This window comes from Ailuropoda melanoleuca, unplaced genomic scaffold (genome assembly GCF_002007445.2).
Source record: "Ailuropoda melanoleuca isolate Jingjing unplaced genomic scaffold, ASM200744v2 unplaced-scaffold9223, whole genome shotgun sequence".
NCBI classification, from domain to species: domain Eukaryota; kingdom Metazoa; phylum Chordata; class Mammalia; order Carnivora; family Ursidae; genus Ailuropoda; species Ailuropoda melanoleuca.
The window spans coordinates 403844-415091 of record NW_023254685.1 but is presented as its reverse complement, the minus strand read 5'-3'; the positions used below and the strand labels follow the sequence as shown (position 1 = coordinate 415091).

The 11248-nt window shown below is 38.1% G+C and overlaps 1 non-coding gene across 1 annotated transcript; it reads left to right on the top strand.

Annotated features, from left to right (window-relative positions):
* The first annotated feature begins 9318 nt into the window (after window positions 1–9318).
* On the top strand, window positions 9319–9425 carry LOC117800941. The gene has a single exon (XR_004623221.1). It is a non-coding gene; the product is annotated as a U6 spliceosomal RNA (small nuclear RNA).
* Window positions 9426–11248: the final 1823 nt, after the last annotated feature.

The window sequence follows — 11248 nt, the reverse complement described above, 5'->3', positions numbered from 1 at the left end:
AAATCATTAATGAAAGAGGAGAGACCACAGTCAACAACAATGAAATACAAGAATTGTGAGAGAATATTATGAGCAATTAAATGTCAAGAAATAAGGCAATCAGGAAGAAATGGATGCATTCTGAGAAAGGTATAAACTACCAAAGCTAAAGCAGGAAGAAATAGAAAACCAGAACAGACTCATAACCAGCAAACAAATTGAACCAGTAATCAAAAATCTCCCAACAAACAAGAGTGCATGGCCAGCTGGCCTCTGGCCAGAATTCTACCAAACATTTAAAGAAGAATTAATACTTATTCTTCTGAAGCTCTTGCAAAAAATAGAAATAGAAGGAAAACTTCCAAACTCATTCTATGAGGCCAGCATTACCTTGATCCCAAAACCAGATAAAGACCCTATCCAAAAGGAGAATTATAGACCAATACCCCTGATGAACATGGATGTAAAACTTTTTTTAAACAATATTTTTTATTATATTATGTTAGTCACCATACAGTACATCCCTAGTTTCTGATGTAAAGTTCCATGATTCATTACTTGCATATGACACCAGTGCACCATGCAATACATGCCCTCCTTAGTACCCATCACCAGCCTATCCCATTCCCCCACTTCCCTCCCCTCTGAAGCCCTCAGTTTGTTTCCCAGAGTCTATAGTCTTTCATGGTTCATTCCCCCTTCTGTTTATTGCCCCCCTTTCTTATTCCCTTTCTTCTCCTACCGATCTTCCTACTTCTTATGCTCCATAAATGAGTGAAACCATATGATAATTGTCTTTCTCTGCTTGACTTATTTCGCTTAGCATTACTCCTCCAGTCCTGTCCATGTTGCAGCAAATGTTGAGAAATCATTCTTTTTGATGGCTGAGGAATATTCCATTGTATATATGGACCACATCTTCTTAATCCAGTCATCTGTTGAAGGGCATCTCGGCTCCTTCCACGATTTAGCTATTGTGGACAATGCTGCTATGAACATTGGGGTGCATATGGCCCTTCTCTTCACTATGTCTGTATCTTTGGGGTAAATATCCAGTAGTGCAATTGCTGGATCATAGGGTAGAACTTCTCATCAAGATATTAGCTAATAGGATCCAACAGCCCATTAAGAGGATTATTCACCATGACCAAGTAGGATTTATTCCTAGACTACAAGAGTGATTCAACATCTGCAAAACAATCAATGTGATACACCACATTAATAAAAGAAAGGAAAATAGCTATATTTCCCTCTCAATAGATGCAGAAAAAGCATCTGACAAAATATGTACCCTTTCTTGGTAAAAACTGTCTGTCCTGTAGGGATAGAAGGAATATACCTCAATATAAAAAACATATGCAAAGACCCACAGCAAATATCATCCTTAATGGGAAAAAACTGAGAGATTTTCTCTTAAGGTCAGGAACACGTCAGGGATGTCCACTATCTCCACTGTTGTTCAAAATAGTACTGGAAGTCTTAGCCTCAGCAATCAGTCAAGAAAAAGAAATACAATGCATCCAGATTGGCAAAGAAGTCAAACTTTCACTTTTCACAGATGAAATGACAGTCTATGTTGAAAACCCAAAAGACTCGGGGCACCTGGGTGGCACAGCAGTTAAGCGTCTGCCTTCAGCTCAGGGCGTGATCCCGGCGTTATGGGATCAAGCCCCACATCAGGCTCCTCCACTATGAGGCTGCTTCTTCCTCTCCCACTCCCCCTGCTTGTGTTCCCTCTCCTGCTGGCTGTCTCTATCTCTGTCAAATAAATAAATAAAATCTTAGAAAAAAAAAAAAAAAGAAGAAAACCCAAAAGACTCAACCCCAAAATTGCTAGAACTCACTAAGGAATTCAGCAAAGTGTCAGGATATAAAATCAATGCACAGATGTCAGTTGCATTTCTGTACACTAACAATGAGGCAGAAGAAAGAGAAATCAAGGAATCTATCCCATTTACAACTGCACCAAAAACCATAAGACACCTAGGAATAACCCTAACCCAAGAGGCAAGGATCTGTACTCTGAAAACTATAGAACACTTATGAAAGAAGTTGAGGAAGATACAAAGAAATGGAAAAACATTCCATGTTCATGGATTGCAAGAACAAATAGTGTTAAAATGTCTACATTACCAAAAACAAGGTACACATTCGATGCAACCCTTATGAAAATGCCATCAGCATTTTTCACAGAGCTGGAAAAAACAATCCTAAAGTTTGTATGGAACCAGAAAAGACCTGAATAGCCAGAGGAATGTTGAAAAAGAAAACCAAAGCTGGAGGCATCACAATTCCAGACTTCAAGCTGTATTACAAGCTGTAATCATCAAGACAGTATGGTCCTGGCACAAAAACAGACATATAGATCAATGGAACAGAATAGAGATCCCAGAAATGGACCCTCAACTCTATGATCTTTGACAAAGCAGGAAAGAATATCCAATGGAAAAAAGTCTCTTAAACAAATGGTGTTGTGAAAATTGGACAGCCACAGCAGGAGAATAGCATTGGTCCACTTTCTTACACCCTATACAAAAATAAACTCCAAAAGGATGAAAGACCTAAATGTGAAGCAGGAATCCATCAAAATCCTAGAGGAGAACACAGGCAGCAACCTCTTTGACCTTGGCCACAGCAACTTCTTGCTAGATACGTCTCCAAAGGCAAGGGAAACAAAAGCAAAAATAAACTTTTGGGACTCCTTCAAGATAAAAAGCTTTTGCATAGCAGAGGAAACTGTTGACAAAACTAAAAAATAGTCAACAGAATGGGAGAAGATATTTGCAAATATCTTATCAGATAAAGGGCTAGTATCTAAAATCTATAACTTACCAAACTCAACACCCAAAGAACAACAAATCCACTCAAGAAATGGGCAGAAGGCATGAATAGACATGTCTCCAAAGAAGACATACAAATGGCCAACAGACACATGAAAAAATGCTAAACATTACTCAGCATCGGAAAAATACAAATCAAAACCACAATGAGATACCACCTCATGCCAGTAAGAACGGCTAAAATTAACAAGACAGGAAACGATAGATATTGGTGAGGATGGAGAAAAAGCGGAACCCTCCTATGCTGTTGGAGTGAAAATGGGTACAGCCACTCTGGAAAACAATATTGAGGTTCCTCAAAAAGTTAAAAATACGACCTAGCAATTGTACCACTAGGTATTTACCCAATGGATACAAACATAGTGATTCGAAGAGGCACATGCTCCCCAATGTTTATAGCAGCAATGTCCACAATAGCCAGACTATGGAAAGAGCTCAGATGTCCATGGACAGATGAATGGATAAGAAAGATGTGGTGTATGTATGTATGTAATATAGAATATTACTCAGCCACCAAAAAGAAGGAACTCTTGCCATTTGCAATGACTTGGATGGAACTGGAGGGTATTATACTAAGTGAAATAAGTCAGTCTGAGAAAGACAAATACCATAAGATTTCACTCATTGTAGAATTTAAAAAATAAAACAGATGAATATAGGGGAAAGGAAGGAAAAATAATATAAGACAAAATTCGAGAGGGAGACAAACCATAAGAGACTCTTAACTGTAGGGAACAAACTGAGGGTTGCTGGAGGGGAGGTGGGTGCAGGGATGGAGTAACTGGATGATGGGCATTAAGGAGGGCATTTGATGTAATGAGCAGTGGATGTTATATGCAACTGATGAATCACTAAACTCTATCTTTGAAACTAATAATACATTATATGTTAATTAAATTGATTTTAAATAAAAACAAAAACAAAAAAAGGCTCCCAACAAACAAAAGCCCAAGACCAGGTGGTTTCACTGGTGAGTTCTACCAAACACCTAAAGAAGAATCAATGCCAAATCTTTTCAAACTCTTCCATAAAATTAGGAAGGAGAGTACACTCTCAAATCAGCATAATACAAAACAAATAAATGTTATACACCACATTAATAGAATGAAAATTAAAAACCATAAGGTCACCTCAAAAGATGCAGAAAAAGCATCTGACAAAATTCAACATCCTTTCATGATCAGAATGATGAATAAATGGTTATAGAGGAGTATACCACAATATAACAAAAGCCATATATGACAAGCACACAGCTAACAGCATACTCAACAGTGAAAGGTTGAAAATTTTCCTGCTAAGATCAGGAAACAGACAAAGGTGCTTACTCTCTCCACTCCTAATTCAACATAGAACTGGAAATTTGAGGCAGAGCAATTAGGATAGAAAAAGAAATAAAAGGAAACCAAACTGTAAAGGAAGAAGTAAAAGTGTCTTTGTTTCCAGATGATTTGATGTACATAGAAAATGCTGACTCCACCAAAAAACTGTTGGAATTAATAAACAAATTTAGTAAAGTTAAATCAACACAAAAATCAGTTGCACTTCTCTACACTAACAACAATCTGAAAAAAATTAAATAAAACAATTATATTTGTAATATTATCAAAAATAATACAATTATTAACAATAAATTTAACCAAGGAGGTGAAAGATCTGTACATTGAAAACTACAAGACACTGATGAAAAAAACTGAGGATGGAAATAAATGGTAAAATATCCCATGTTTGTGGAGGAAGAACTAATACTGTTCAAATGTCCATACTACTCAAAGTCATCTATAGATTTAATGCAATCTCTATCAAAACTGAAATGGTATTTTTCAGCAGAAACAGAAATAATAATCCTAAAACTCCAAAGGACCAGAAAAGACTCCAAAAAGCCGAAATCCTGAGAAAGAAGAACACAGCCAAAAGCATCACACCTCCTGATTTCAAATTCTATTCCAAAGCTATAATAATCAAAATAGCATGGTACTGGTATAAAAACAGACACATAGATGAATGTAACAGAACTACGAGGCCAGAAATAATCCCATCCATATTCAGTCAGCTAGTATTTGACAAGGGGGCTAAGAATACTCAGGGGAGGAATGAATAGTCTCTTCAATAAATGTTGTTAAGAGAACTGTATATTCACATACAGAAAATAAGATACTGGCTCTCTATCTCAGATGACTCATAAAAAATTAACTCAAAATGGATTAAAGACCTGGGGTCACCTGAGTGGCTTAATCAATTGAGCATTGAACTCTTGATCTCAGCTCAGGTCTTAATCTCCAGGTTGTGAGTTCAAGCCCCAGGTTGGGCTCCATACTGAGTGTGGAGCCTAGTTTTTTTTAAAGACCTGAAATTATAAAACTCATAGAAAACACAGGGGAAAAATCTCCTTGACATTGGTCTTGGCAATGATTTGTAAAATATGACACTAAAAGCACAAGCAGCAATAGCAAAAATAACAAAGTGCGACTACATCAAACTAAAAATCTTCTGCAATGCCCAGCAAAATTAATAATCAACAAAAAGTAAGACCACCTATGGAATGAGAAAAAATATTCAGTAACCCTCTATGTGATAAGGGGCTAATAATATCCACAGTATACAAAGAATTCATACAACCCAATAACAAAAAAAAAGAAAAAACCAATTGATTAGAAAATGGGCAGAGGAATTGAATAGATATTTTTCCAAAGAAGACATCCAAATGGCCAAAAATGTGAAAACGTGTTCAACATCATTAATTATCAGGAAAATGCATATCAAAACCACAAGACGGGACGCCTGGGCAGCTCAGTCATTAAGCGTCTGCCTTCGGCTCAGGGCATGATCCCGGCATTCTGGGATCGAGCCCCACATCAGGCTCCTCCGCTATGAGCCTGCTTCTTCCTCTCCCACTCCCCTTGCTTGTGTTCCCTCTCTCGCTGGCTGTCTCTCTCTCTGTCAAATAAATAAAATCTTAGAATTGCTATTATCAAAAGTACAATACACAGCAAGAGGAGAGAGGAGAGGCTGTGGAGAAAATTCAACCCTTGTATATTTATTGTTGGTAAGAACGTAAATTGCATCCACTATGTAAAACAGTATGGAAGTTCCTCAAAAAATTAAAAATAGAATTTCATATGATCCAGCAATTCCACCTCTGGGGTATATCCAAAGGAAATGAAACCACTATTTCAAAAAGATATCTGCACCCCCATGTTCATTTCAGCATTATTCATAATAGTCAAGACATGGAAACAAACTTAGTGTCCATCAATAGATGAATGGATAAGCAGTATGTACATCTCTGTGTATATATATATATATATATATATATATATATATATATACACACACATACACAAACACTATGGAATATTATTCAGCCATAAAAAGAAGGAAATTCTGCCTTTGTGACAATGTGGATGGATCTTGGGGGCTAAGTGAAGTAAGTCAGACAAAGACAAATACTGTATCATTTCACCTGTGTGTATAATCTTAAAAAGCTGAATTCATAGAAGTAGAGAGTGGAAGGGTGATTGGCAGGGGATAGGAGGGTGAGGTAAATGGGGAGATACTGGTCAAAGGCTACAAACTTCCAGCTATAAGATGACTAACTTTGGGGATCTAATGCATAGTATAGTGACAATAACTGCAAATGGTGTTATACACTTGAAAGCTGCTCAGAAAGTATTCCAGTTCATTCTTCTGCATGAGGCTCTCCCGTTTTCCCAACATCATTTGTTGAAAAGACTTTTTTCCACTGGATATTCTTTCCTGCTTTGTTGAAGATTCGTTGACCACAGAGTTGAGGGTCCATTTCTGGGTTCTCTATTCTGTTCCATTGACCTATGTGTCTATTTTTGTGCCACTACCATACCATCTTGATGATTATAGCTTTGTAATCATTTAAGCTTTGTAATATAGATTAAAGTCTGGCATTATGATGTCACCACCTTTCTTACACCAAAGACAGAAATAAACTCAAAATGGATGAAAGGAATCCACCAAAATCCTAGAGGTGAACATAGGCAGCAACCTCTTTGATCTCAACACAGCAACTTCTTACTAGACAAGTCTCCAGAGGCAAGGGAAACAAAAGCAAAAATGAACTATTGGAACTTCATCAAGATAAAAAATCTTCTGCACAGAGAAGGAAACAATCAACAAAACTAAAAGGCAACCTATGGAATGATGGAAGATATTTACAAATTACTTATCAGATAAAGAGCCAATATGCAAAATCTATAAAGAACTTATCAAACTCAACACTTAAAAAACAACAAATCCAGTCAAGAAATGGGCAGAAGACATTAACAGACATTTCTCCAAAGAAGACATACAAATGGCCAGACGACACATGAAAAAATGCTCAACATCTCTTGGCATCAGGGAAATACAAATCAAGACCACAATGAGATACCACCTCACACCAGTAAGAATGGCTAAAATTAACAAGTCAGGAAATGACAGATGTTGGCAAGGATGGAGAAAAAGGGGAACTGTCCTATACTGTTGGTGGGAGTGCAAGCCGATGAAGCCACTCTGGAAAACAGTATGGAGGTTCCTGAAAAAGTTAAAGATAGAGCTACCCTTTGAGCTAGCAATTGCACTACTAGGTATTTATCCTAAGGATACAAACATAGTGATTTAAAGGGGCACATGCACCCCAATATTTAGAGCAGCAACGTCCACAATAGCCAAACTAAGGAAAGGGCCCTGATGTCCATCGACTGGTGAATGGATAAAGTAATGCTATATATATATATATATACATATATATATATATGCAATAGAATATTACTCAGCCATCAAAAAGAAGGAACTCTTAGCATTTGCAATAACATGGATGGAACTAGAGGATATTATGCTAAGTGAAATAAGTCAGTCAGAGAAAGACAAATACCATATGATTTCACTCATATGGGGAATTTAAGAAACAAGACAGATGAACATAGGGGAAGGGAAGGAAAAATAAAATAAGATAAAGACAGAGAGGGAGATAAACCACAAAATACTCTTAACTATAGGGAACAAACTGAGGGCTGCTGGAGGGGAGGTAGGTGGGGAGATGGGGTAATAAGTTGATGGGCATTAAGGAGAGCACTTGATGTAATGAGTACTGGGTGTTATATGCAACTGATGAATCACTAAATTTTACCCTTGAAACCAATACTACACTACATGCTAACTTGAATTTAAATAAAATTTTGGAAGAAAAAAAAGAAAGTTGCTAAGAGAGTAAACCTTAAATGTTACTACTACACCCTAATATTGTGGGGGGATATTTTGCCACACATACATGTATCAAATAATCACATTGTACACCCTAAACTTCCATATGGAAATGTCAACAACATCTCAATACAGTTAGGAAAAAAAGACAATACAATTTAAAAATCTGTAAAGGACTTGAATAGACATTTCTTCAAAGAATATATACAAATGGCTGATAATTACATGAAAAATTCCTTAATATCACTAATCACCAGGGAAATGCAAATCAAAACCATGATGAGATATCACTTCATGCTCATTAGGATGACTATTGTTAAAAACAACAAAAACACAGAAAATAACAAATAATTGGTAAGGATGTAGAGAAATTGGAGCCCTTTGGCAGTGCTTGTGGGAATATAAAGTGGTGTAGAAAGAAGTACGATGTAGAAAAAAGTACAACAGTTCCTCAAAAAGTTAGACATAAAATTACCATTATGATCTAACAATTCCACTTCCAGGTACATAGAAAAGCTGAAACTTGAGCAGATACTTATACACCAATGTTTATAGCAGCATTATTCACAACAGGAAAAGGTGGAAACAACTCAAATGTCTATCAAGGGAAGAATGGATAAAAAAAAAATATGGTATATACATACAGTGTAATATTATTCAGCCTTAAAAAGGATGAAATTTTGATACATACTACAAAATGGATGAACCTTGAAAACCTTATAAACCAGACACAAAAGGACAAATATTGCATGAGTCCATCTTTATGAATTACCTAGAACAGTCAATTTCATAGAGAAAGAAAGTAGAATAGTGGAAACCAGCAGCAAGGGGGAGAGATGAATGAGGAGTTTTTACTTAATTGGTAGAGTTTCTGTTTGGGTCATAAAAATCTCTTGGAAATAGAGATGATGATGCATAACTATGTGAATGGACTTAATGATACTGAATCGTACACTTAAAAGATATTGGAATAGGAAATTCAATGTTATAAATACTTTACCAGAACTTTAAAAAAGAAAAAGAAACAGGGGCGCCTGGGTGGTTCAGTCGTTAAGCATCTGTCTTCACGCTCAGGGCGTGATCCCGGTGTTATGGGATCGAGCCCCGCATCAGGCTCCTCTGCTGGGAGCCTGCTTCTTCCTCTCCCACTCCCCCTGCTTGTGTTCTCTCTCTCTGGCTGTCTCTCTCTCTCTCAAATAAATAAATAAAATCTTAAAAAAAAAAGAAAAAGAAAGAAACAAACTGTCAGTTTTTTTAAAGATGGAAGTTTTAAAATATAGGTAATTTTGTGCTCACTTGGGCAGGACATATACTAAAATTGGAATGATACAGAGAAGATTAGCATTGCCCCTATGCAAGGATGACATGGAAATGCATGAAGTGTTCCATATTTTTAAAACTAAATTTTTTAAAATAAAACAAAATACAGTTACTTTTGAAAGAACAAGAAACCACCCAGTCATTGCAGTAGGCCACATCATGTGAATGTATCCCTAATGCTAGTTTGTTCGACATTGTGGAGAACATCTTTCTGCAGGGGAACTAGCCTGAATATTAGGGTGCCTCTTGCCACACCCATCCTTGGAGCCATCATCCCTCCTCCCTACCCAGGCACCTATTCCAAATTATGCCTTTTGAAGTCTTCTCCAAGTTGACAGTCCTGGCCTTCTCATTCTTCCTTGGGGGCATAGGATCCCACTGCCTCACCTCCTAGTCTTCTCTGAGGATCTTCTCTGAGATCTCCGCGGATCTGAGGATCTACTGAGTTTAGGCTGTAAACCTGGATTTTTGCACCCCGACTGATGCAGTTGACAGGCTACTGCCATATTTGTGCTCACACTCAGGTGAAATCCTTTGAATTTGTAGGAAAGCAAAGGAATGGCCGGAAGGTCTGAGACCCACTGGTCAATCAAGTAACCAGGGAGCAAGGGCAGAGAATCCTAAGGGCCCACGCCAGGAAAGAAAAGGGTTAGAGCCACAGCCCAAAAATGTTGTGAGTCCTGATGAGAAAACTTAGCATATTATAAAAATAACATAAAGCAAGTTTACAATAGAACACTATTAAAAATCATTCAGTAATATCTGAACTGGGAAATATTGGTATGAAAGATCTTTTCAGGGGTCCTTGGAGAAGACCTGATCCCATGTCTTTGGGGAAGAAAAAAATTTATATATTATAAATTATACATATAGTTTGTTTTGTTTCTTAAAAATTAAGGATATTTTAAAACTCTCTGAAAGGCGGAAAATAGATGGCTTAGAATAGCTCTCAATGGTCAAAGGGTGACAAGTTGGAATGGAAAAGAGGAATTATCACTCATTGGAAGAAGTTAAGCCCGTAATTATCTTCAAAAGGGGAAGAGTTTAAGAAAAATATAAAGTCCTTGTAATGCAGAAGAGGGAAAACGATAATAGAAGAAACCAATGTTTATAACTTTAGTAAGGACTATGGAGTCTGTGGGAGTCCTATTCTTGATTCAGGGTATATGTGGCAATGAAACACAGACCGCCTTTGTTTCTACCTAATAGGGGAAGAATTGACTAAAGGAATTCTAATGGCCAGAAACTGACAGGAAAGGTCAGGACTACACCACCAACACCGGTAGAGGGGACATCTGGGGTCATGCATGCTGCATCAGTCAGCAGGTAGAAAAGCTGTCTAACTGCAAGAAACAAATTAAGGTGGGCTCATCGGAAGGCAGTGGAAGATCCACTGCGGGGGAGGGGACAGCAATAGAATCCTCTTGACTGTGGGGTGAGGCAATCTCAGGGTGACTGTAAAAAAGGTTGATGGGTTATGACGAAGACAGCCCAAACCAACGTGGGACACCCTATGTCCAGGGTCTTTTTGGACGTAGGGACAGGGAGGGAGGGAGCCAATCAGGCTCAAGAAAGTCATGGCCTTTGCCATTTGCCCTAGCTCTGACCTCTTCCTGGCCTCAGTCCAAGCCTGGACTGGGCCACCCCTGTGTCCTTCCTTCTCACCTCACAGCCTGCATTCACCCTGTTGTGTGGGATCAGCACCCCCCGACCCCCACTTCTGAGGAATCAGCAGCTTCATCAGCACCAGCTGTGTGCTCCCGCCCCTTTCCACCCCACACCCCGTTCTTCACGCTCTTGGCACTGCTCCCTGAGCCATCCAGGAGTTATTTAATCCATACTTCATTCCTTTCCCCCAGCATGCCATCCCTCTGTCCTTGGCCTAGCGGGGAGACAGA